At 37.9% G+C, this 27,545-nt stretch overlaps 1 long non-coding RNA gene across 1 annotated transcript in view; it reads right to left on the bottom strand.

Annotated features, from left to right (window-relative positions):
* Positions 1–2,060: 2,060 nt before the first annotated feature.
* LOC122440068 overlaps positions 2,061–27,545 on the bottom strand; it is a 45,195-nt gene continuing 19,710 nt past the window's right edge. The window contains exon 3 of the long non-coding RNA XR_006269037.1: positions 2,061–2,150. This is a non-coding gene — a long non-coding RNA (uncharacterized LOC122440068). The remainder of the gene's footprint in view (positions 2,151–27,545) is intronic.

Genomic DNA, 27,545 nt, shown 5'->3' on the forward strand with positions numbered 1-27,545 from the left:
CTGAGCCAACTGATTAGATCAGTTTGTGTTCCGATAACATGGTTGAGAATCCTCTGTGTGATGGGAGTTAAGAACAAACTCAGAAATCTGAGCAAAGTCTCCTGACTTAGGACCTTTAACAGTCAAACTTCAAAGTAAGTCTTCTGCTACCTATTCTTTTATTATAAATCCCTGTCCCTTTTCAAACTCACCTGAAGTTTTGTCTCCAATGCAGTCTGCATAGCCCTGTCACTGAATAGCCAAGAGAAAGAGCAAAATCTCTAAATCTCAAAGATTAGGTATGAGCTCACAAAGACATTGGAAGGATAAGCAAGCTTAAAATATTATGGTATAGAGCTCAGAAAAACAAACAGGTATGTAAATTCTGTGGTTAATAATGTAATCTGAACAAGGCCAATGAGAGATTCACCTGATTCAGGGATCTCCCAGGAGGTAAAAATTTCCTAAAGATGCCCCTTCCATCACAAGAATCAGTTCGGTCACATCGCACTGTGACTAAGACTAGCTGACAAAGACTGGTTTCTCTGGATAACACAGTTGTTAAATTGTGCCAATTCCACTATGAAAGAAAATCAATGACTCTCTATATTACCAGTAGGAGCATCCACTTCTACATCCACACCATACCCAACCTCCACAAACACACATTGCCATAGCCCTGTGGAGTCATGAGGGACATCTTAAGAAGATAAGAAATCACTCTAAATTGCAGGGTCTTATTAAATGCACTGAACTCAGAAAGAAAGAGTTTCCAGCTCTAAGGAGTCTGTCTTCTCTTCATTCTGGTTTAGTTCCTGATTCCCTCTTGATTCACAGGCCTCCAATATTGAACTAGAGGGACTAGAGGGACTAGCTCATAATAACTAGAGGGACTTTATGAGTAGAGGGACCATTACTTTATTATCTGAACAGAGACACTTTCTGAGGCAGCAAGGGATCAGTATTAATCTTTACACAGGAGCAACGAGCATAACTAGGTTCTCTTCCAGATAAAGGGGAATGTGTGGGCACCTGATTTGTATGACAGAGAGGAGCCAGTTCTTCATGACAGTCATATGGCTTTTGAGATGCAGGTGTTCACTTATCATCTGTGAGCCTTTATACACCAGACAGTCAGTGTCTGAAAGCCACTTTGTGCTTAGGTTACTCTTTAAGGGTTCTCCCTTATGCCTAAGAAAAGTGAATTTCAACAATTATACAGCCTTCTGTGAGAAATTTTGGCAATATTAAATAACAGTAAGCTTCCCAATCTAAATTTGCCCTAATCTCAAAAGGGGTCTCCGGAACAATCTAGGATACCTAAGAACTCAAGATATCACTGAGAATATGGAATGTTACAGAGCCAAGAGAAAGTGTTATCTGTAAGAACAAAATTAAGAGAAAATGTCTCACCCCATATATCACTTGAGCTCAAATGTGATTGAAGGAAAATAAATGAGGTGCTATTACAACCACTGGCTACAGAAGGGCTTAACACTTGAGAGTTAAAAGGGGACCAAGAGTCAATATCTCAAAGCAAAGGTACAAGGTCATTCCTTCTTTAATTACATATGCAATATTACTTCAGAAAATGTTGATTATCTATTGGTATCGATACATACCCTCATGAAGTAGAAAATCTGGTAGGAAACTATAAAATGCATGCATACACAAATAAGTGAGTTCTTCAAAAGAGACAACAATAAACAACTAAGAGGTCTCAAAGGAAGAAAATGCCACGGCTGGTGCAAGGTGATTATAATACTGAAGGAGTAAGAAAGTTTCCTGGAAGAGGCAGAATTTGAAACCTCCTTTGAAAAATGGAAAAGATTTTGACAATCGAAGGGAGATAATAAGCATTCTGGGCACAGAGAACGCTGTAAGCAAAGGAAGGAAGTGAAATGTTCCCCATCCTTGGAGTGCAAGACTGGAAAGGTAGGTCAGGGACCAGAATGTGACAGGATCATCAAGTTAAGTAGCTTCTAATACAAGATTTTCTTTACAGCAATTGCAGGAGAATGATCCAGTTATAATCTCTGAAAATTTGCCGTGATGGTAGTGATTATTCATGAGAATTAGCATACCTTTGGGAAATAGAATATTGATGGATGTATTTGTACTCTCAGATCCAAAGGTAAAAATCCCCCAAGTCAGTCCCAGCTGTGGGTAACCTAGATAAAAAAAAAAAATGAAACTGTAAATTTTGTTTTAATCTAAAAGCAAAAATAGCAAAAATGAGGTTGCAAAATAGCAAAGGCTTCCTTCAGATATTTGCACATTAAAGCCTTACACAATAAGGTATAGTTATTTCTGAATATCATAAAAATTTTAAAGGTGCTTTAAAATGCTTTTGAGTTTCATGAAATTGAAAAATAGTCTTTCTTCAGAACAACATGGTAGAATAATTAGGACATTAACTCAAGATTCCTACAGAATATGTCTTACAAACTCTTTACTAATAGTAGTAGCTAACAGTTAAGTAGTGCTTGTTATGTAATCAATACAATATCAAACATTTCACATGTATTTGTGGAAGCAACCCTTTGTTCAAATGAAAATTTAGGCCCAGTCAAAATAATAATAAGACAGTCGCTGTCTTATTAGGACTCCTTAGATAGTCCTGAAGAAGCCTCGAGGATCTGCTGGACTCTGAGGGAACAGTTTTTAAACCACCGTCACAGACTTTGCACAGAGGTGGACATCATGAATCCAGTGCCCGGGAATGCCTGCATCAGTCACTTCAGTCACACAGTCATGTCAGGCTCTTTGTGACCACGTGGACTGCAGCACGTCAGGCTTCGCAGTCCATCACCAACTCCCAGAGCTTACTCAAGCTCATTCCATAGAGTCAGTAATGCCATCCAGCCATCTCATCCTCTTCCATCCCCTTATCCTCCTGCCTTCAATCTATTCCAGCGTCAGGGTCTTTTCACATAGGTCGTTCTTCGCATAAGGTAGCCAAAGAACTGGAGTTACAGCTTCAGCATCAGTCCTTCCAAAGAATATTCAGGACTGATTTCCTTTAGGATGGAATGGTTGGATCTCCTTGCAGTCCAAAAGACTCTCAAGAGTCCTCCAATGCCACAGTTCAAAAGCATCAATTATTTGGCACTCAGCTTTCTTTATAGTCTCACATCCATACTTGACTACTGGAAAAATCATAGCTTTGATTGGATGGACCTTTGTTGGCGAGGTAATGTCTCTGCTTTTTAATATGCTGCCTAAGTTGGTCATAGCTTTTCTTCCAAGGAGCAAGTGTCTTTTAATTTCATGACTGCAGTCACCATCTACAGTGATTTTGAAGCCCAAGAAAATAAAATCTGTCACTGTTTCCATCATTTCCCCATCTATTTGCCATGAAGTGATGGGACCAGATGCCATGATCTACTTTTTCACTCTCCCCTTTCACTTTCATCAAGAGGCTTTTTAGTTCCTCCTCACTTTCTGCCATAAGGGTGGTGTCATTTGCATATCTGAGATTATTGTTATTTCTCCCGGCAATCTTGAGTCCAGCTTGTGCTTCATCCAGCCCGGCATTCCTCATGATGTACTCTGCATATAAGTTAAATAAGCAGGGTGACAATATACAGCCTTGACATACTCCTTTTCCTATTTGCAACCAGTCTGTTGTTCCATATCCAGTTCTAACCATTGCTTCCTGACCTGCATATAAACCTCTCAAGAGGCAGGTCAGGTGGGCTGGTATTCCTATCTCTTTAAGAATTTTCCACAGTTCGTTGAGATCCACACAGTCAAAGGCTTTAGCATATTCAATAAAGCACAAGTAGATGTTTTTCTGGAACTCTCTTGCTTTTTCGATGATCCAGCAGATGTTGGCAATTTGATCTCTGGTTCCTCTGCCTTTTCTAAATCCAGCTTCAACATCTGAAGTGCACGGTTCACATACTGTTGAAGCCTGGCTTGGAGAATTTTGAGCATCACTTTGCTAACGTGTGACTGAGCGCAATTGTGCAGTAGTTTAAGCATTCTTTGCCACTGCCTTTCTTTGGGATTGGAATGAAAACTGACCTTTTCCAGTCCTGTGGTCACTGCTGAGTTTTCCAGATTTGCTGGCATATTGAGTGCAGCACTTTCACAGCATCAGCTTTTCGGATATGAAACAGCTCAGCTAGGATTCCAACACCTCCACTAGCTTTGTTCATGCTTGCATAGCTCTGACTTTGAGAATCATGGGAATATTACAGAATAATGGTGGGCATGTTTATTTGCCCTCTAAAATTTTTCAAAAAAGCCAGTATTCATTGCCAGCTTTTTAAAAATTTCATATTAAAATTTGGATACTAGGCTTCTCTTAGAAAATCTGAATATCTGGCAACCATGGATCCACTCATGTTTCATAACAGCCACATCATATAGAATAGAATCTTGGGTACACCCTTCAGACAGTCTATGTGTTCTGCTCTTTGGCTCACCACTGGCCCCACTCATTCCTTCGTGGCCTAGAGGTATCAGGTTTGACTATCTTAGCTCAGAGTGTGAATTTCAAATGCTGAGTATAGATGACCTGGAGGTATGCCTGGGATATTGTCACTAGATGAGTAACAGGTTCACTTAGAATTTTCAACTCAGCTAGGATAAAGTGGAGGTTCAAATAATGTGCACAACCAGCTAGTTTTCCAAGTATATATATTTTCACCTTTTGTTATAGAATTCTTCCATGACAGAATTAGAGATGATCTAGCCTAACACACTCCCTTTATAGATATGGACACTTGAGTGCAGTCAGCTGTGTAATCAAACCTACAACTATAGTCGAGGAGGTTTTCATATTATTACTGGCTCTCAGTTCCACCAAACTTCTGACAGACTATTAAGATTTGTCCTTGTCCCATAAAAAAAAATGTTATTTTGGTCCATTCTTTAATATTGTAATTTACTGGTATTGAAGTTTATATCTATATATGTGTATATATGTATGTATAACATATATTGTGTATACATGTTATATGGGCTGCCCAGGTGGATTGACCACCTGTCAATCCAGGAGACATAAGATACATGGGTTCAGTCCCTGGGTTGGGAAGACCCCATGGAGGAGGACATGGCAACCCACTCCACTATTCTTGCCTGGAGAATCCCATGGACAGAGGAGCCTGGTGGGCTACAGTCCACAGGGTCACACAGAGTCAGACACAATTGATGTGACTCAGCATGTATGCATGCATACATATTATAAATATATACATATATAATCAATAGATTTATAATACATGCATTGTATATATATAGTATATATGTATGTGTGTGTGTGTGTGTATATATATATATATATTTATGTATAATATGTGTGTGTTTAAGAGGAAAGAGAATAAGTGTGGTTTAACCCTAAATTAAGTGAGAGAATTGAGAAGACAAATAAACAGTTCCCATCATTAAATGTACATTATGGAAAGAAGCCAACTTCCCATTTTTAAGAAAGGCATGGTTCATCATTCAAGAATGACATTGAGTCAATTTCTTTTCTTATGTAGGTAATAACAGCAGGGACTGGGCAAGGCCTCGAACTTAAAGAATATTGAACCGATCCATTAAAATTTATAGTCTTATTCCTAGAGCAAACAGAAACCTCCAGGGGTTTTTCTTGGCTTGGCCTCAAATTCTCATTATACCTCACAAAGGGATTTCTTAATTCAGGAATAGCTTCTTTTAACTTAAACAATAAAAAAAATAAAAAGATAAACTAAGTGTTCGTGTGTGAATATCCCAGAATGGTTGTAGGCAGGGCTAGGAAGGGAAAATTATCTTGTACAAAGACCTTTCCAGCACAACATTGGCTATGTGATCAGCTGTATTCTTTAGCTTAGGGCTGCCATAAAAAACACCAGATTACTGGCCTGAGAGGGAAGCCTGGCATGCTACAGTCCATGGGGTTGCAAAGAGTTGGATGCAACTGAGCTACTAAACAACAACAAATGGCCTGAATGACAGAAATTTATTTTCTCACAGTTTGGAGACTGGAAATCTGAGATGAAGGTGTTGGTAAGTTTGGTTTCTCTTGAGACGTATCTCCTTGGCTTGCAGATAGTTACCTTCTTCCTATGCCCTCACGTGGCCTTTTCTCTGGGCCTACATATTTCTGTGGTCTTCTAATGACACTAATCCTGCTGGATTAGGGCCCACCTATGTGACCTCATTTCCTCTTAATTACTCCTTTAAAGGCCCTATGTCCACAGTCACATTCTGCTATATTGAAGGTTAGTAGACCAACATATGAATTTTGGGAGAACACAATTCAATACATAGGATCAGAACAAGACAAAAGAGAAGGAAAAATTAGAGGGGCCAGAGTAGTGATCTTGATTTACATAGTTTGCTGATACATAAGATTCCTCTCCCGGATCCACAGAATTTGAATTGCACTCATACATGGGTCAAATTGCCATAGAATTGCAGCAAAAGTATCATTTCCTCCCCTCACCACATTCTAATTTATCTGTACACCACCAGCATAGCCCATTGGGACAAAGTCTGCAGGGCCGGGGCTAGGAGGCACTGAGAGTTAGCACTTGCAGAACCGTGAGTCAGTGCCCCCTTCAATGCTGCATCTTGGACATCTCTCTTGGTTCATCCTAGTCTTGGTCCACAGGACAACCCATCATTACAACAATAGTCCCAGGAAGAGCTGAAGCTGAGAAGTCGCATAGCTTCTGTTTCAAATTTCAGGTCAGCTTCATGTTCACTTCAGGGAACTGGGGATCCACCAGGATAATTTCCTGTTTTAAGATTCAGACAGCAGTTGCAAGAGGAAGTAATAAAGATGGTTAAAGAGACTGATGGGCATAAAGTTACTTTGAACATATATTTTGTCTAAAATATGTACAGAATATGTTAAAAATCTATCTGCTATTTTAAAGGAAAGAAATGAGTGGGGCTTCCCTTTTGGCTCAGTTGGTAAAGAATCTGTCTGCAATGAAGGATTTTGATCTCTGGGTTGGGAAGATCCCCTGGAGAAGGAAATGAGGAAATGACAACCCACTCCAGTAGTCTTACCTGGGAAATTCCATGGCCAGAGAAGCCTGGCAGGCTACAGTGCATGGTGTCACAAGAGTGAGTCAGACATGGTTTAGTTTAACAACTAAACCAATGAGTAGTTTTTTAAAAGTGTAGAATAATTATGGCCAAAGAAACACTAGTCCCCCTTTATCCATGATTTCACCATCCATGGTCTCAGTTACCCATGGTCAACTTCAGTCTGAAATATTACATGGAAAATTCCAGAAATAAACAATTCATAACTTTAAAGTTTCACACTGTTTTGAGTAGAGGGATGACATCTCAACCTGACTGGCTCTCTCTCATCAGGACATGAATTATCCCTTTGTTTGGGGTATTCTTGCTCCTTAGTAACTGATTAGCCCTCTCAGTTATCAAATGGACGATTGAAGTATCACAGTGCACATATTCAAGTAACTATTTAATAATGGCCCTCTTTAAAGTGCAAGAGTAGTGATGTTGGCAATTTGAATATACCAAAGAGAAGCTGTAAGTACTTCCTTTAAGTGAAAGGTGAAAGTTCTTGATTTAATAAGCAAAGAGAAAAAGTAGTTTTTTGAGGTTGCTGAGATCTACAGTAAGAATGAATCTTCTACTCACGAAATTATGAAAAAGAAGTTTGTGCCAGTTTTCCTATCACACTTCAAGCTGTAAGTTATTGCCACAGTGCGTGATAAGTACTTAGTTAAGATAGAAAAGACATTAAATTTGTACAATAAGATATTGTAAGAGAAAGAGAGACCACATTCACATAACTTTTATTCTAGTATAACAATGGATTTATTGTAGTATTAATTGTTGCTAATATCATACTGTATCTAATTTATAAATTAAACTTTATCACGGGAAAACATGTACAGGAAAAAACATGGTATACACAGAGTAATCTGTTGTTGTTGTTTAGTCACTAAATGTTGTCTGATTATTTTGTGACCCCATGGACTGTAGACCACAAGTCTCCTCTGTCCATGGGATCTCCCAGACAAGAATACTAGAGTGAGTAGCCATTTCCTCCTCCAGGAAATCTTCCTGACTCAGGGATTGAACCTGTGTCTCTTGCATTGGCTGGGAGATTCTTTATCACTGAGCCACCAGGGAAGCCTAATAGAGGGTAGTACACGTGGTTTTAGGAAAAAATATGGTATATATAGGTGACTCTCCACCATGACCCGTCAACTTGGTGTAGGGCTACCCAACACAGATGGCTCATGATGGAGAGTTCTGACAAAACGTGGCCCACTGGAGAATGGAATGGCAAACCACTTCAGTATTCTTGCCTTGAAAACCCTATGAACAGTATGAAAAGGCAAAAAAGAGAGGACACTGAAAGATGAACTCCCCAGGTCAGTAGGTGCCCAATATGCTACTGGAGATCAGTGGAGAAATAACTCCAGAAAGAATGAAGAGAGAGAGCCAAAGCAAAAACAACACCCAGTTGTGGATGTGACAGGTGATGGAAGTAAAGTCTGATGCTGTAAAGAGCAATACTGCATAGCAGCCTGGAATGTTAGGTCCATGAATCAAGGAAAATTGGAAGTGGTCAAACAGGAGATGGCAAGAGTAAACATCGACACTTTAGGAATCTGCAAACTAAAATGGACTAGAATGTGTGAATTTAAGTCAGATGACCATTATATCTACTACTGTGGGCAAGAATCCCTTAGAAGACATGGAGTAGCCATCATAGTCAACAAAAGAGTCTGAAATGCAGTACTTCGATGCAATCTCAAAAACGACAAATGATCTGTTTGTTTCCAAAGCAAACCATTCAATATCACGGTAATCCAAGACTATGCGCCGACCAGTAATGCTAAAGAAGCTGAAGCTGAATGGTTCTATGAAGACCTACAAGACCTTCTAGAACTAAGAACCAAAGAAGATGTCCTTTTCATTATAGGGGACCAGAGTGTAAAAAATAGGAACTCAAGAAATACCTGGAGTAACAGGCAAATTTGACCTTGGAATATAGAATGAAGCAGGGCAAAAGTTAACAGAGTTTTGCCAAGAGAATGCACTGGTCATAGCCAACACCCTCTTCCAACAACACAAGAGAACACTCTCCACAGGGACATCACCAGATGATCAATACAAAAATCAGATTGATTATATTCTTTGCAGCCAAAGATGGAGAAGCTCTATACAGGCAGCAAAAACAAGACCAGGAACTGACTGTGGCTCAGATTATGAACTCCTTATTGTGAAAGTCAGACTTAAATTGAAAAAGGTAGGGAAAACCACTAGGCCATTCAGGTATGACCTAAATCAAATCCCTTATGATTATACAGTGGAAGTGACAAATAGATTCAAGGGATTAGATCTGATAAACAGAGTGCCTGAAGAACTAGGTATGGAAGTTTGTGACATTGTACAGGAGGCAGTGATCAAGACCATCACAAAGAAAAAGAAATGCAAAATGGGGAGGCCTTACAAATAGCTGAGAAAAGAAGAGAAGTAAAAGGCAAAGGAGAAAAGGAAAGACATACCCATTTAAATTCAGAGTTCCAAACAATAGCAAGGAGAGAGAAGAAATCCTTCCTGAGTGATCAATGCAAAGAAAGCAATAGAATGGGAAAGATTAGAGATCTCTTCAAGAAAATTAGAAATATCAAGGGAAAATTTCATGCAAAGATGGGCACAATAAAGGACAGAAATGGTATGAATGGACCTAACAGAAGCAGAAGATATTAAGAGGTGGCAAGAATACACAGAATAAATATATAAAAAGATCATGACCCAAATAACCACAATGGTGTGATCACTCACCCAGAACCAGACATCCTGGAATGCGAAGTCAAGTGACCCCTAGGAAGCATTACTATGACCAAAGCTAGTAGAGGTGATGGAATTCCAGTTGAGCTATTACAAATTCTAAATTATGATGCTGTGAAAGTTCTGCACTCAATATGCCAGAAAATTTGGAAAACTCAGCAATGGCCACAGGACTGGAAAAGGTCAGTTTTCATTCCAATCCCAAAGAAAGACAGTGCCAAAGAATGTTCAAACTACTGCACAATTGCACTCATCTCACATGCTAGCAAAGCAATGCTCAAAATTCTCCAAGCAAGGCTTCAATAGTATGTGAACCATGAACTTCCAGATGTTGAAGCTGGATTTAGCAAAGGCAGAGGAACCAGAAATCAAACTGCCAACATCCGTTGGATCATCTAAAAAGCAAGAGAGTTCCAGAAAAAAACCATCTACTTCTACTTTATTGAATATGCCAAAGCCTTTGACTGTGTGGATCACCACAAACTGTGGAAAATTCTTAAAGAGATGGGAATACCAGATGACCTGACTTGCCTCCTGAGAAATCTGGATGCAGGTTAAGAAGCAACAATTAGAACTGGACATGGAACAACAGACTGGTTCCAAATTGGGAAAGGAGTATATTATCACCCTGCTTATTTAACTTATATGCAGAGTACATCATGAAAAAGGCTTGACTGGATGAAGCACAAGCTGGAATCAAGATTACCAGGAGAAATATCAATAACCTCAGATATGCAGATGACACCACCCTTATGACAGAAAGCAAAGAAGAACTAAAGAGCCTCTTGATGAAAGTGAAAGAAAAGAGTGAAAAAGTTGGCTTAAAACTCAACATTCAAAAAACTAAGATCATGGTGTCTGGTCCCATCATTTCATGGCAAATAGATGGGGAAACAAGGAAACAATGACAGACTTTATTTTGGGGGACTCCAAAATTACTGCAGATGGTGACTGCAGCCATGAAATTAAAAGATGCTTCCTCCTTGGAAGAAAAATTATGACCCACCTAGACAGCATATTAAAAAGCAGAGACATTATTTTACCAACAAAGCTCTGTCTAGTCAAAGCTATGGTTTTCCCAGTAGTCATGTATGGATGTGAGAGTTGGACTATAAAGAAAGTTGAGTGCCAAAGAATTGATGCTTTTGAACTTTGGTGTTGGAGAAGACTCTTGAGAGGCCCTTGAACTGCAAGGAGACCCAACCAGTCTATCCTAAAGGAAATCAATCCTAAATATTCATTGGAAGGACTGATGTTGAAGCTAAAATTCCAATACTTTGGCCACCTGATGCAAAGAACTGACTCATTTGAGAAGACCCTGATGCTGGGAAAGATTGAAGGCAGGAGAAGGGGACAACAGAGGATGACATTGTTGGATGGCATCACTAACTCGATGGATATGAGTTTGAGTAAGCTCCAGGAATTGGTTATGGACAGGGAAGCCTGTCGTGCTGTAGTCCATGGAGTCACAAAGCGTCAGACACGACTGTGCTGAATTGAACTGAACTGAACTGATATAGATGACTATGGGAAAGATGGGGCTTCCCCCGTGGTTCAGCGGTAAAGAAACCCACCGAATGCAGGAGCCACAAGTTCAATTCCTGGGTTGGGAAGATCCCCTGGAGGATGGAATGGCAACCCACTCCAGTGTTCTTGTCTAGGAAATCCCATGGATAGAAGAGCCTGGCGGGCTACAGTCCTAGGGTTACAAAGACAGACAGCACTGAAGCAATTTAGCATGTAAGCATGGGAAAGACTGAAGGCAAAAGGAGAAGAGGGTGACAAAGGATGAGATGGTTAGATGGCATCACTGATTCAACGCACATGAACCTGGGCGCGCTCTGTGAGATGGTGAGAGACAGGGAGGCCTAGAACGCTGCAGCCCGTTTAGTCGCAGAGTCGGACATGGCTTGGCAACTGAACAGCAAAGACAACAACATGCACGGCTCCAGGCACCCAGTGGGGAACTTGAAATGTACACCCTAAGAATAAGGGGGGACCATGCCCTGGTGGCAAAGATGTACCTTGATTCATGGCAAAGTGGCAAGGTCATACAGCAATGGACCACGACCCCCACTACTGTCCTCAGCAGAGGGCAGAAGACATGTGATATTCTCTTGAAATCACTTAGCCTCATAATTTTAAGGTAGTTCTCACTTTCATATAGCAGATACCAGATTCCAACTTGATTTGAAAGTTGATTTTATAACATATTACTGCAAAAACCACTGAATATCCTGTACTTGGGAACTTTTTAATCAGTGGGGCATGATTCAGATCTGTTTTTGGTGGTTCACTCAGGTGTCAAGCCCCACTGAGAGCCAATAGTTGTGACTCTCTTGCTTATTTCCTCCAGGTCTCTGCCAGATGGAAGTTTATAGCACAGAATCGCACATAATTGGAAACCTCTTTAGCTTTACAAGGCTACTAACTACAGTTCTCTTCGCCAGACACCTGGTTTGATTGGAGGATATTTCACTAACATAATTAAACTCTTCCAAAGTAATCTTTAGTTTAATTATGATATAAAGGTTGAAAAAATTAGATTATTTAGCCTGCAGAGGGAAAAGGTTGAAAAGTGACTTAGTAACTGTCTTAAATATATAAAGGATTTCTTGTTAACGCTATTAGCTAAATGAAGGATTATCATACGGAAACAGTTATTCTATAGACGCCATGATGCGAGAGAAGGCAGAAATGGATTTTAGGAGAAAAATTAAGGTGGTTAATAAGAGAATCTTTTGAAATCTTATGAAGTTAAATACTATACTATATCTGGGAACTGTTAACAAGGACAGTTGTTTTGTGGAACCACAATCTCTTAAGTCTTTAAAATTTCATGGATCATTATCTGTCTGAAATGACATTTTTCCTCAAATCTTATGTTTTTCCACAGCAAAGCTCTTCATTTTGCTCATATCGAAATGTGTTAAAATGAAGCGCCATTAGGCCATAGCACAATGCACTGTATATAACATATACTCTGTGAATGTTTATTGAATGACAAAGAGTGAAGTCTAAAAGAGTAAGTCAGTAATCAAAATCCAGAAGCTTCTTTGACTGAATTCACTCTACTTTGGAGTAACAGTAACTAGACTCAATTTTTCAGTTAAAAGTACACTAAGATGTATATTATCAAGGGTGAAACAGATCACCAGCCCAGGTTGGATGCATGAGAAGGGTGCTCAGGGCTGGTGCACTGGGATGACCCAGAGGGATGGGATGGGGAGGGAGGTGGGAGGGGGGTCAGGATGGGGAACACATGTAAATCCATGGCTGATTCATGTCAATGTATGGCAAAAACCACTACAATATTGTAAAGTAATTAGCCTCCAACTAATAAAAATAAATGAAAAAAAAAAGTACACTAAGAAGTGTTTACTTCAGGAATAGACCATGTATTAACAAATGAGAATAAAAGCACTATTGCCATAAGGGACATTATAAAGTTCTATGAAAACAGCTGCTTGAATACATCTCCAAATAGCTCATAACACATTGCCAAGCCATACCTCACTTCACTAGGTATATCTTTCTGACAGCAAGAGGTTAACACTCCTCAACCTTGAGGCTCCAGCTTTGACTGTATTTGGTATCTCATAGACTCAACACAAGGCTTCCCCAGTGACTCAGTGGTAAAGAATCTGCCTGTAATGCAGGAGTGGCAGGAGATGTGGGTTTGATCCCTGGGTTGGGAAGATCCCTTGGAGGAGAGCATGGCAACCCACTCCAGTATTCTTGCCTAGAGAATCCCATGGACAGAGGAGCCTGACAGGCTACAGTCCATAAGGTTGCAAAGAATTGGACAGGACTGAAGTGACTTAGCATGCATGCATATAGACTCAACACAAGTATTTTGCCTCAGAAAAATGAAAAACCAAGGCACTTCTGAGATCACAAATAGGAGAAAATTAATGAATGTTTCATCAGGGCTTAGTAACTGGGGGAACTAGTTCCTGGCTGATATTTCTATTTCAGATTTAAATTCCCTGATTTAAATCTGATTGAAAGAGCAAATGTCATATGCCCAGGCCCTGGCCAGGAAATGATAGAACCTCAGTGGGGAATCTAGATACTTTACAAGAAGAGGAATGAATGCCACACAGACAAAAAGCAAACAGGACCACTTCAGTACTCTCTACTGACAGAAACAGCTTTTAACAGACACAACAAAGGGTGTTTGATTTAGAAAAATTAATAATATTGATATTAACATTACAAGATGTATTTGGAGCATCAGGTCTGGAGTCTTTGGAAATGAGTGCTCACTTTCAGTTAGTAGACCCACATCGTGACTGATTTCTATTGTTTTTGTTTAGTCACCTAGTCAGGTTCAGCTCTTTGTGACCCCAAGGACTGCAGCAAGCCAGGCCCCCTTGTCCCTCAATATCTCCCAGAGTTTGCCCAAGTTCATGTCCATTGAATCAGTGATGCCCTCTAGCCATCTCATCCTCTGATGCTCTTTTCTCCTTTTGCCCTCAATCTTTCCCAGCATCAGGGTCTTTTCCAATGAATCAGCTCTTCACATCAGGTGACCAAAATAGTGGAGCTTCAGCGTCAGCATCAGTCCTTCCAATGAGTATTCAGCTTTGATTTCCTATAAGACTGACTGGTTTGATATCCCTGCTGTCCAAGAGACTTTAAGGAGTCTTCTCCAGCACCACTATTCGAAGGCATCAATTCTTTGGCGCTCTGCCTTTTTTACTGTCCAGCTCTCACAACCATATTTGACCTTTGTTGGAAAAGTGATGTCTCTGCTTTTCAACACACTGTCTAGGTTTGTCATAAGCTTTCCTGCCAAGAAGCAATCATTTTCTGATTTCATGACTGCAGTCACTATCCACAGTGATTTTTTAGAGACCAAGAAGAAGAAATCAGTCAATGGTTCCACCTTTTCCCCTTCTATTTGCCATGAAGTGATGGGGCCAAGTCCCCTAATTTCTTGACCCTATACTTCCTTGCATGTCAGTTTCCACCAACTGCTTATAGCACGGCAGAAAAATGGAAAAATAGCTTCAAGTTGCTCAGAACGCAGAGATAAATTTAAAGACATGTAAAAAAATAGTAGATACTTCTTATCAGTTACTGCAATATATGTTATTTTTAACCTCTAAATTAGATTTTCACTACCCCTGTTCTTCCCATTTATAAGTCAAACTTGTGTCTATTCCACTTTATTCTTTGGAGATTTCTAGTCCTGGTTTATTAACTCTACAATTTAAAATGTGGATCAGGAGTAAGTTACAAAGTTCTTCAATTAATTATCCTCTTCATAGCTTTAGAATTCAGCTCACTTACTTCCTCATTTTATTTTCTTTCCACCTCCAGCTTTGCTGAGGTATAATTGACAATTAAAAATGTTGTATATTGAAGGTGTACAACTTGATGATTTATTATATGTATGCATTGTGAAATAATCAACACAATCAAGCTAATTAACATATCTATGGCCTCACATATTTATCATTCTTTTTGTTTTCATGGTGATGAAAATATCTACCTAAACAAACACCAGGTATACACTATATTATTACTAACTATAGCCACAATATTGTATAGGAGATCTCCAGAAATTTAGTTTCTTCAAGGCAATCTGTATCAAAATCCCAAATTGCTATAGAAATTAAAAAAAATTCTAAAATCCATATACAATGATAAAAGACCCCAAAGAGCCAAAGCAAACTTGAGCAAGAAGAGCAAAACTGGAGGCATCAACCACCTGATTTCACAAACCAAAACAGCACAGTACAAGCGCAAAAGCAGACACACACATACACACACACACACACATATATACCTCTATACAATGAAACATAATACAAAACCCAGAAATAAATCCACACATCTACAGCCAACTAATCTTTGAAACGGGTGCCAAGAACACATAATGGAGAAAGGATGGTACAAATTTTCAGTTACAAAATAAATGAGGTACAAATTTTCAGTTACATACTGTAGTAGTCCATGAAGACTGCACCAATTCACATTCCCACCAACAGTGCACAAGGATTCCCTTATCTCCACATCCTTGCTGAAACTTGTCATTTCTGTTTTTTATTTTTTTTAATAATGATCATTCAGATATGCATGAGTTGACATCTTCTTGTGGGTTTGATTTACACTTTTCTGATCATTAGTGATACTGAGCAACTTTTTATGTGCCTATTCACCTATGTCTTCTTTGGAAAATGTCTATCAGTTCTTCTGCCCATTTTTAAATCAAACTTTTTTTCTTTTGATGTGTTGTATGAGTTTTTTGAAATACTCTATAAATATCCAATAGGTGTCTCTGGTATAATGTGTCATTTAAGGCCACTGTTTCCTTACTGATTTCCTGTTGAATGATCTGTCCACTGATATAAGTGGGGTGTTAAGTTCCCTATTGTGTTACTATAAATTTCTCCCTTCATGTTTGTTAATATTTGCTTTACATATATAGGTGCTCCTATGTTGGGGACATACATATTTACACTGGTTATATCTTCTTCTTTGATCCCTTGATTATTATATAATATCCTTCTTTATTTCTTATTGTAACCTTTGTTCTAAAGCCTATTTAGTCTGTCTAATGTATGTATTACTACTCCAGCTTTTTTTATTTCCATTTACATTGAATATCTCCTCTATCCCCTCACTTTCAGTCTGTGAGTGTCTTCGGATTGGAAGTGAGACTCTTGTAGGCCACATGTATATGGGCCTTATTTTCGGACCCATTCAGTCACTCTATATCTTTTGATTAAGGCATTTCCTGCATTTACAGCTAAAGAAATTGAAAAGCATGTACTTCTTATCATTTTGTTAATTGTTTGGGGAATGTTTTTGTAGCTCTTTTTTGTTCCTTTATCTTTCTATTGTCCTCATCCCTTGTGATTTCATGCCTATCTTTAACATTACATTTGGATTCCTTTCTTTTTGTGTGTGTATCTATTTTATATGTTTGGTTTGTGGTTACCATGAGGTAGTTAGATACTCACATACATACATAATCAAGTTACTGATCTCTTAATTTCAAATACCTTTTAACAACCATGCATTTTTACTGGCCCCTGCCACAAATTTACAGTTCCAAATTGGGAAGGGAATACATACACCAAGGCTGTATATTGTCACCCTGCTTATTTAACATATATGCAGAATACATCATGTGAAATGCCAGGTTGGGTGAAGCACAAGCTGGAATCAAGATTGCCAGGAGAAATATTAATAACCTCAGATATGCAAATGGCACCACCCTTATCCCAGAAAGCAAAGAGGAACAGAAGAACCTCTTGATGAAAGTGAAAGAGGAGAGTGAAAAGCTGTCTTAAAACTCACCATTCAAAAAAAACTAAGATCATGGTATCTGACTCCATCACTTCATGGCAAATAGATGGGGAAACAATAGAAATAGTGACAGACTTGATTTTCCTGGGCTCCAAAATCACTGCAGATAGTGACTCCAGCCATGAAATTAAAAGATGTTCGCTCCTTGAAAGAAAAGCTATTAACAACCTAGACAGCATATTAAAAAGCAGAGTCATTACTTAGCCAACAAAGGTCTGTCTAGTCAAAGCTATGGTTTTTCCAGTAGTCATGTATGGATGTGAGAGTTGGACCATACAGAAAGCTGAGAGCTGAAGAATAGATGCTTTTGAACTGTGGTGTTGGAGAAGACTCTTGAGAGTCCCTTGGACAGCAAGGAGGTCAAACCAATCAATCCTAAAGGAAATCAATCCTGAATATTCCTTGTAAGTACCGATGTTGAAGATCTTATACTTTGGCCGCCTGATGCAAATAACTAATTCATTGTAAAAGACCTTGATTCTGGGAAACATTGAAGGCAGGAGGAGAAGGTGACAACAGAGGATGAGATGGTTGGATGGCATCACCAAGTCAGTGGACATGAGTTGGAGCAATCCCCGGAAGTTGGGGATGGAAAGGGAAGCCTGGCATGCTGCAGTCCCTGGGGACACAAAGAGTCGGACACAACTGAGTGACTGAACTGAACTCCATGTTTACTGTTCTGACATCAAATTTTGCATCTTTTCCTTTTGTGTATCCCTTAATTAATTATGTGAATATAGATGATTTATGACTTTAAACCTTGTCATTTAACCTTATCTTTAACCTTCCTACTAGTTTTACAATCAGTTGTAAAGGTATTTACAAATACCTTTACTGTGTATTTGCCTTTACCAATGAGATCTGTTTCTTTTGTAAATTTCTTTTTTCCAGTTGTGACCTTTTAGGTGGCTTTTTATTTCTAATTATATGCTAATTATTGAGGTAGTAAATCTAAATCATAATATTTTAAGGTTAAAGTCAAATTGAAACACAATATTATCATATCTTATTTAAACTTCTTTTTAGTGGATTAAATTTTATTTTCACTCAATACTGTAAATTTATATCTAATTCCACAGGTATTTATTGAGTACCTACCATTCTATGCCAAGGACTAGGTAAATGGAGTGAAAGAAAATAATGCACTTCCTAATTTCCAGTAGAATATGTATAAATCAAGCAAAAAATGAAAGACAAGTGTACATAATGATAAATGGAAATAACCGCTTTAGAGGGAAAAAAAAAAAAAAGATCAATTCAGTTCAGTTGCTCAGTCATGTCCGACTCTTTGTAACCCATGGACTACAGCACACCAGGCCTCCCTGTCCATCACAAACTCCCCGAGTTTACTCAAACTCATGTCCATTGAGTCAGTGATGCCATCCAACCATCTCATCCTCTGTCATCCCCTTCTTCTCCTGCCCTCAATCTTTCCCAGCATCAGGGTCTTTTCTAATGAGTCAGCTCTTCGCATCAAGTGGCCAAAGTATTGGAATTTGAACTTCAACATCAGTCCTTCCAATGAACACTCAGGACTGATCTCCTTTAGGACAGACTGGCTGGATCTCCTTGCAGTCCAAGAGAATCTCAACAGTCTTCTCAAACACCACAGTTCAAAAGCATCAATTCTTCGGCACTCAGCTTTCTTTATAGTCCAACTCTTACATTCATACATGACTACTGGAAAAACCATAGCCTGGACTAGACAGACCTTTGTTAGCAAAACTGCTTTAAAGAAAAAAAAAAAGATAGTAAGTTCCTAATATTCCCAATCTTGATGATTTTCTAGAAGAACTCACAGTTACAGTTTATTACAGAGAAAGAACACAACGAAAATCAGCAAAGGGAAAAGGCAGATGGCGCAAAATCTAGGAGAACCCAGGTGCAAGCTTCCAGGAGTTCCCTCTTAGTGTAGTTGCATGGGGATACACGTAACTCTTGCAGCTACAGTGTGAGACCACACATTTGAAGCACTGCCAACCAGGGAAAGTCACTGAGCTTTGACATTCAGGGTTTTAATCGAGATTACACTTAGATGTGTAATTTCTGCATGACTACCCTCAACTACTCAGAGTTTAGCCCCCATGGCAAAAGCAATAATTTATCATCAATCATATTGTTAAGATAAACTATCTAATCAAAATGTCACAGTATAAGTCTAAGGCCTCAAACATACAAAAATTCCCCATTAGACAGAGTATCCCCAAAGGTTTAGTATTTATCTTTTATGAGATAGTCCTACAACAGACCTTTCTTTGGAATATGCAGGGTTTTAGCACCCTGGCTTGCTGAATTCACCCTTTATGGCACACTATGGAAGAGAATAACAGGGCATATCTACTTTAAATTGGTCCTTCAGGGATCTCCTCAATGAAGATAGAGCATTTAATCTGAGACTTGAAGAACAAGTAGGTAAAAAGTAGTGGCAGACGTGTTTCAACCAGGGGCAGCATCAAATTTGAAATTTCTCAGATGGGAGAGAGGTTAGCCCCTTTGGAAAACTAAATCAAGTCCAGTGTATTCGAAAGAGCATGAATCAAAGGAGAAAATGGCTCAAAATAAACGCAGAACACTAGATAGGGACTACATTGCACAGAGCCTTGAAAAACTATCTTAAGGATATTCTACTTTATGTTTATTTCAGATACAAGAGAAAATTAATGGGGCTTTTATATTAAAAACAAAAAACAAAAACCACTATCCTCCTTTTCTGGCTGCTTCATATCAAATGAATTGGAAGGAATTAAGAGCAAGATGGATGGACCAGTTACAAAATTACTGAAATCATCTTAATGACTGTGATGTGGCTTGGATTAGGGGTATAGTGAAGATGAAGTTAAGTAGATGGATTCAAATATATATTGAGGCTAGGAGAGTCCAGCATAATTCCCATGTTTCTGGCTTGGACAGTTGAGTCAAAAGAAATTATATTTATGCAAGCAAGGAACCTAGGAGGAGGACCAGATACTTAGGAGAAATATCAAGAGCTTAATACATGTTGAATAATTTTGTAACACATCCCCCCACACACAATAGCAAAAAGGTTAGAATGAAAGATGGCGATTTCATCCAAGACACTCACTGCTTCATTAACTACCTATTAGACAGCATGGTTTTTCCCCTTTATATTCCCCACTCAGCAATCCTGGTAAAGGGGAGTTAATAACCACCTTGTTTAAGTATGTTGACAGGGAACACTAGCATCCAAGCCCTGGTAATGTACTCATTCCCCTTCCATTGAGAAAAGTTGATTATTTGGGGGGAAAAAAGCAGAAAACTCACTTATCTTAATAATTCAAAGTAAACTCATGGTAAGTCTAAGATTCTTAATATATAGAGATTTATAGGTTGTGGTCCACCACCTGTATAAATATACAAGTACAAATCTTAGGGTCAGGCCAATTAAGTACATAGTAAACTGCTTTCAAGAAAGCAGTCACAAAGACCTATAGGTTTAAAATCCAGAATTAAAGCAATAAATCATAAAGGAACAACGGCAGATAACAAATACAGAGGTCTCGATGACATTTCCAGTCTTTCATCATATACAATTTCTAACACTTTTATTCTTATCCTTTTTTGGACTGATGTTTTTAACTTTTATGCATTTATGGGGTAACTAAAATACAATAAAATATATTTTCCTTAAATTCTAACCAAGATAAAAACCTAAGGATAACAAAATTAAGCATAACTTTAAAAAGGAGGAGCCTCCAATAGTTAACTTGTCTTACAATCAAAACTCTCAATATATGGCTAATGCCTGAGAAATGCAGCTATTTCTTTTGATTATCTTAGCAATTCAAGTAAGAAATTTTAAGATCAAGTGACACAGATCTTAACTTGTAGTTTAGCTGCATGTCACCCATGCTATACTACTTTATTAATTTAGGTAATCCTTACAATGTATCATCTAGAACACATCATCATTATTATTCCTCAATGTGTTGTCCCTTAAGTCAAGTTAGAGATAGCATTTAGCATATTACTTTATTGCTACAGACCCTTTAGAATTGGAGAATGTAATGAGCTTTTATGTTTTATATTGCTTTTTCCAAACTAAAAATTGATATAAAAATTGCATAATTCAAGTCACATGGAAAGTTGTATTAGTGAACAATCTTAAGGGAAGCAAACTACAGAACTTCCATCAATATAGAACAGTAGAGTCATAGAAAGTAACTTTGTTTTGCATTTAGAATCTGTTGCTCCATTTGTTTAAAATAGAAGATGCTGTGATACCCACTGAAAGCATGACTCACATCATTTGAGTGCACAAGAGATGCTATTCCATCCCAACGCGTTTCTACCAAAGGTCAAGTCTATTCCAATAACTTTTTAGATGGCCAATATAGAGCTTTCCTTCAAAGCTCTGGGTCACTTGTGTGATCTACACTGATATGTGTTGACATGTATATATGGGCTAGCCACTTAGAAAAGTGTATCCTTCTTTGTAAATTTTAAAAATCAATGGACTATAATGAACTATAAATTAGTTAGCTGTTGAACTGCTTTGGCGGGTGCAAATTTTAATTTTCAAAAAACAGGAGTTTAAAAATAAACAGGAAAGGGAAGAAAGGCCAGCTTCTGGACCGCGAGGCTACACTTTAGTGAGCCAAAGTCACACTTGCTTCTCTGATAACAGTGATGGCTTAATTCTGTGTTTTCAACAAGTTTAGTGTAGGTTATGCTACAGAAGCCAGTATATTCATAAACTTGTCAGGGATGATGGAAGAAATGTAGAAAAGAAGATGGACATTTAGTGATTTATATTCTGGATCAGCAGATATTTCAAAGCTCTCTTTGTTCTTAATTTTCAAACAGTCTTCAAGCTGTTAATAAGGAAATATTTGAACATGTGAATGGATATAGACCCAAGTGTGTCCTGTGTTATATGTATGCACGCTCAGTCACTCAGCAGTGTTCAACTCTTTGTGACCCCTTGGACTGTAGCTTGAGAGATTCATCTGTCCATGTAATTTTCCAGGCAAGAATACTGGAATGGGTTGTCATTTCCTTCTTCAGGGGATCTCCTCAACCCAGGGATTGAACCTGCATCTCCTGCATCAGCAGGTGGATTCTTTACCACTGCTCCACAATATGGGAAGCCCCCCATATTGTATGTATGAGTACATTTAACAATTCACCCTATTACATGGGACCTAACTAAACTTAAAAGCTTTTGCACAGCAAAGGAAACCATAAGCAAATGGAAAGATAGCCAAAAGAACGGAAGAAAATATTTGTAAATGATGTTACTGACAAGGGCTTAATTTCCAAAATATACAAACAGCTCATATAACTCAAAAACAAAAAAAAGCAAACAATGCAATAAAAAAAATGGGCAGGTGACCTAACTAGATATTTCTCAAAAGAAGACCTGCAGATAACCCAAAGGTACATGAAAAGATACTCATCATCACTAGTTATTAAAGAATTTCAAATCAAAATCAAAATGAGATACCATCTCACACTGGTCAGAATGGCCATCATTAGAAAGTATACAAGTAAGAAATGCTGGAGAGAGTGTGGTGGAAAGGGAACCCTACTGCAGTTTACATTTGTGAGAATGTAAATTGGTGCAGTCACTATGGAACACAATACAGAAGTTCCTCAAAAAACTAAAAATAGAGTTGTTATATGATCCAGCAATCCCATTTCTGGGCATATATCTGGACAAAATGGTAATTAGAAAAGATACGTGCATCCCAATGTTCACAGAAGCATTATTTGTAATAGCTGAGATATGGAAAAAACCTGTGTCCATCAACAGATAAATAGATATAGAAGATGTGGTGTGTGTATACACACATACACACACACACACAATAGACTATTACTTGGTCACACAAAAAAAGAAATAATGCCATTTGCAGCAACATGAGTGGACCTAGAGATTATTATATTAAGTAAAGTGAGTCAGAAAGAAAAAGAAAAATATCATACGATATCATTTATATGTTGAATCTAAAACATAGCAAATGAACTTATCTACAATACAGAAGACTTACAGACATAGAGAAGAGACTTGTGGTTGCCAAGAAGGAGGGTCAGGAAAGTTTGGGATTGCAGGATTGAGACTAGCAGATGCAAACTAATATATAAAGAATGGACAAATAAAAAGTCCTTCAGGGAACTATATTCAATATCCTGTAATAAACCATAACAGAGAAGGAAAAGAATTCAACCTTTTACAAATATTAATAGATTTCAAGCAGTCAAGTGCCTGACCTTTCAATAAGAAAGTGTTACAGTAACTTAATTATTATTTTGGTAACTAGCATGATACTATATATATGCTAAATAAAGAGCTAAAATTAATTAGTGGTGTCAGAAGTTCAAAAGTGTCTGCATATTAAAACTTCTATAACAAAAACTCCAAAAGTGATTAAATACACTGGAAACTGTGTAGTTAACAAAAATGAAGTAATTCATGCTTTTACTCTGTTCCAATCGTCCTGCAGTGAGGCCACTTAAAATATTGACTAAACTGGTTTCCTAATACATATTCAAAACTGTTTATTGCATTAATTAGTCATTCATTAACCTTACCTTTTAAAGCATCCACCAGCTACTCAAATCAATATGGTAGGTTTTTTTTTTCTTTTAAACTGAAAAATCAGTGGTCTCTAACTGAGAACTTAAATTAGATCTAGAACTTAATGTAGGATCCTTTCAAATGTTTAAATTTTGTCTCCTGTTCAGATTTGCCAGGTACATTTCTAGATCTCTAGAAATCTCTTTTATGCTCTAATTTCTTCTGGTAAATACTTCTTGAGATTCCTTTCCTATGATTTATACTATATTCTCAATCATATTTTAGGTGTTTAGTTTCTATACTGCCTATGCAATGTCATAGCTTGCACAAGGTTTCCTGGTCCTTGGGCAGTATGTATGTTTTAAATAATCCAAATGGTAACTTCAAAGGAAAAAAATCAAAAGTGTTGTGATGGATATCAACAAGAAAACATGTGTATCTATAGATCATGCAAGAATGAAAATCATGTTCAGAAGGTTAGGTGTCAAGGATCCACCAATAACCTATAACCACATTTTACTAAAATTTCATATATATTGCATTGATTCTTTAGCTATTAATTTATTCTCAGGGCTTTATAAAGATGTCTGTGTGCCCATTGTTTACCATAACCAGAACTGTCCTTCTTGAATGATAAACACCATTAGGGCAGGAATCAGTTCAGTTCAGTTGCTCAATCATGTCCAACTCTTTGCAACCCATGGACTGTAGCATGCCAAGCTTCCCTGTCCATCACCAACTCCCGGAGCTTGCTCAAACATGTCCATTGAGTCAGTGATGCCATCCAACCATCTCATCCTCTGTCGTCCCCTTCTCCTTCTGCCCTCAATCTTTCTCAGCATCAGGGTCTCTCCCAATGAGTCAGTTCATTGCATCAGGTGGCCAAAGTACTGGAGTTTCAGCTTCAGCATCAGTCCTTCCAGTGAATATTCAGGCTTGATTTCCTTTAGGATGGACTGGTTTGATCTCCTTGCTGTCCAAGGGACTCTTAAGAATTTTCTCCAACACCACAGGGTAGGAATAGTTCTCTTTAATTTTCTATAAACAGCTCTCAGAACAGTTTAATGCCAAAAGCAGGCTTGCTGCTTGTTGATGACAATGCTTCTTTTGTTATATGTCTCCTTTCTTATTCAGAAAATTCTTTCACTTAAAAAGTAGATCTACAACCTTTGCAATATTGGATTCAGACCCTGCAGGGACCTCATTGTAACTCCTCTCCAAGGACCCCAGGTTTTTGTTTCCAAGAAACACACTGGAGGCCAAAAGACAAAGAGCTTGTTTGAATCAACTCGAAGGGAGCTTCTCACATGTTGAGCCCACATATGGTTACTGAAAGCAGGGAGAAACCGAGAAACGCACCCTGCTTGTTTCTGAAGTGTTTAGGTAATTTTGTTTGTGCTGCCATATGGCACCGCACCCCTCTGCCCATATTTCAATTATTTTTTTTATTTCCTTTAGGGTAGGCATAGTTATAAAAAGAAGAGGAAAAATTAGAGTTTGTAGATTTAATTATCATCATGTGTTGAGGACCTAAGACATCCATACCCGCTTTCCCATATTTTATCACATGGACTCGCCTGGTGTGCCTCTTTTTATTCTTGCATCAAATCAGTGCTGGTGAGGCTCAGACCGAGAATACGACCTCATCCAGACAGGAAGTGTATAATCTTGGGATGATTCCCAGATGTGGGGATTCAAATTGGCAGCTGAACACACACTATGATTCATTTAAAATAGCATTTTACATTTAAAAAGGAGGAAGAGACTTGTGCAATTATTAGAGATATAACATTTAAGCATTTCAGATAGTGCCTGGTAATTTGGATAATGGAACTTAATGGGGTGAAAATCAAAGTCTTGAGAATTTAATGAAATGGATCTGTTTAGGGCTCAAATTGATACCCAACATTTTAAACCACACATAAAAACATTATCTTCCAAACACTAGGACAGTTACACTATTAAACAAATAAATATAACCTTCAAAATCTTGTTTCCTTCCTCGTTAAATGTCAATTGCTTTGAGAAAAAAAAGACCAATGTGCAGAGTTAAAAGACTATCTTATTCCTGATGGGATCATTTTTTAGGCATAAAATACTTTATCTCCAAGATCACCCCTCCCAAAATTATGAAAAACTTCTGGTCTAAGCAATGGTTTTCAATACAAGCCATACTCTATGTCCCAGCTAGTTAGAAAGAGGCAGTTGTCCTTTGGTTATCTCCTTGCTGTCAAGAGCACCTCCAGAGGCTGGACAGCACTCTTTTTCTTCCTCTATCCCTTGCCAAGGAGTTTAAACAGACTTGTGATGGAACCAGAACCTGAGAGCAGGCAAAATCTAGCACTTCAAAATCTAGTTGAAAACCAAACTCAAGCTACCATAAGAGCAACACTTGGGAGTAACAAATTTGCCATTTCCAAAGTTTCACCAAACCTAGACTTCTCTCAATGTTAGATTAGCTAGAATGGTTTTAAGCTAAAAATCATGGACAACCTGTGTGCATAGAAGCAAGGCTATCAACTTCTATTTACGTTTCAACATCTCTGCCAGTTTAAGATATAGACTGGCGATTTTCAATTTGGAAAGCACTGAATAATGGCGTACTTAATATTAATAAAACCATTACACTCCCATGAATCATTTGCATATTTAAATGAACTCTCCCTCTCTGGGCTATTTTTGCATTGATATTATTATAAACTTTAGATCTCTATTTTAACTTCTGAAAGCAATTTACCTCGTCAGTTTGATATCAAAGACAAAACTGAAAAACCTCATTTAAATATAAATTTTATCTTTCATTTCTTTCAAGGTTTCAAACTTGCCTTTTAACAGGCCTTCTACCACCACATCAGTCAACTTCTGAGCAATTTCTCATGTACTACCCTCACCTATATGTACCCCCCAACCACTCAAGTCTCTCATAAAATTTAGAGATTTCTTCACAAGAAATAAAGTGGAATACGAAAGTCAGATGGTGGACTGGATTACCAAAATGACAATACCAGCTCAAGACAATGTATTTAACACACTTCACTTGCAATTCACTAAGAAAGGAGAGGTTGCATGTATTTGTCAAATGCAGTATTTGATAGCATTTCAGAATGAAACTACAGTGAAGGAAAATAATTCATGCTCACTACTAAAACAAAGCTGTGAATCTGGGCTGGATCTTCTTCAGACTACATGATGATTCCTTCAAGACGTTGACACCCTTGCATATGGTCTGAAATCCCTATTGAGAGACACAGTCTAAAGACAGAGGAAAATTTGATCTATAAAATTTGGAAGCTTGTTGAATAGTAGAGTTGATCTTTAACTTTTAAATGAGGAACAAAAGTAAGGAAAAAATTAAGTTTATATGATCTATATGACTCTTTAGATTTCTTACTCATTTACATTAAAGGTCATTCTTCTTTTATATTTAATTTAAAGGAATACCATTTTCACTAAAGAATTTAAAACACTTGTGATATAGGAACACACTGTCCCAACTTTGAATAAAATCTCTTTCAAAACAGAACTTAAGAATTTTTCAATTTGAATGGATTATTTAAATGATTTAATTAAAATTTCAGATTTTGAGACTTGTAAGATAGATGATTTATTACCAGCAAACACAACAATGAATTCTCTGATACAGACAGAAAGAGAATCAGAGATTGATAGAACTTTCTTGTCTAAGATTTGTAATTGGCTCTAAATGTCTATTCAGGTCCTTTCACATCACCCCATAGTTGCCTTTCTGCTACATAACTTGATTTGTAAGACAGTGTACAGGATTTGTAAATTCAGACTGGTCTCATAGAGTCAAGGGACTAAGCTACAAATGTAGTAAGACCTAGGTTTGAATGTAGGCTTCACTGCTCATTTTTTTAACTTCACAGAGGTTACTTCACATTTTGAGGTTCAGATTCTTGCC

This window comes from Cervus canadensis, chromosome 4, assembly GCF_019320065.1.
Source record: "Cervus canadensis isolate Bull #8, Minnesota chromosome 4, ASM1932006v1, whole genome shotgun sequence".
NCBI classification, from domain to species: Eukaryota; Metazoa; Chordata; class Mammalia; order Artiodactyla; family Cervidae; genus Cervus; species Cervus canadensis.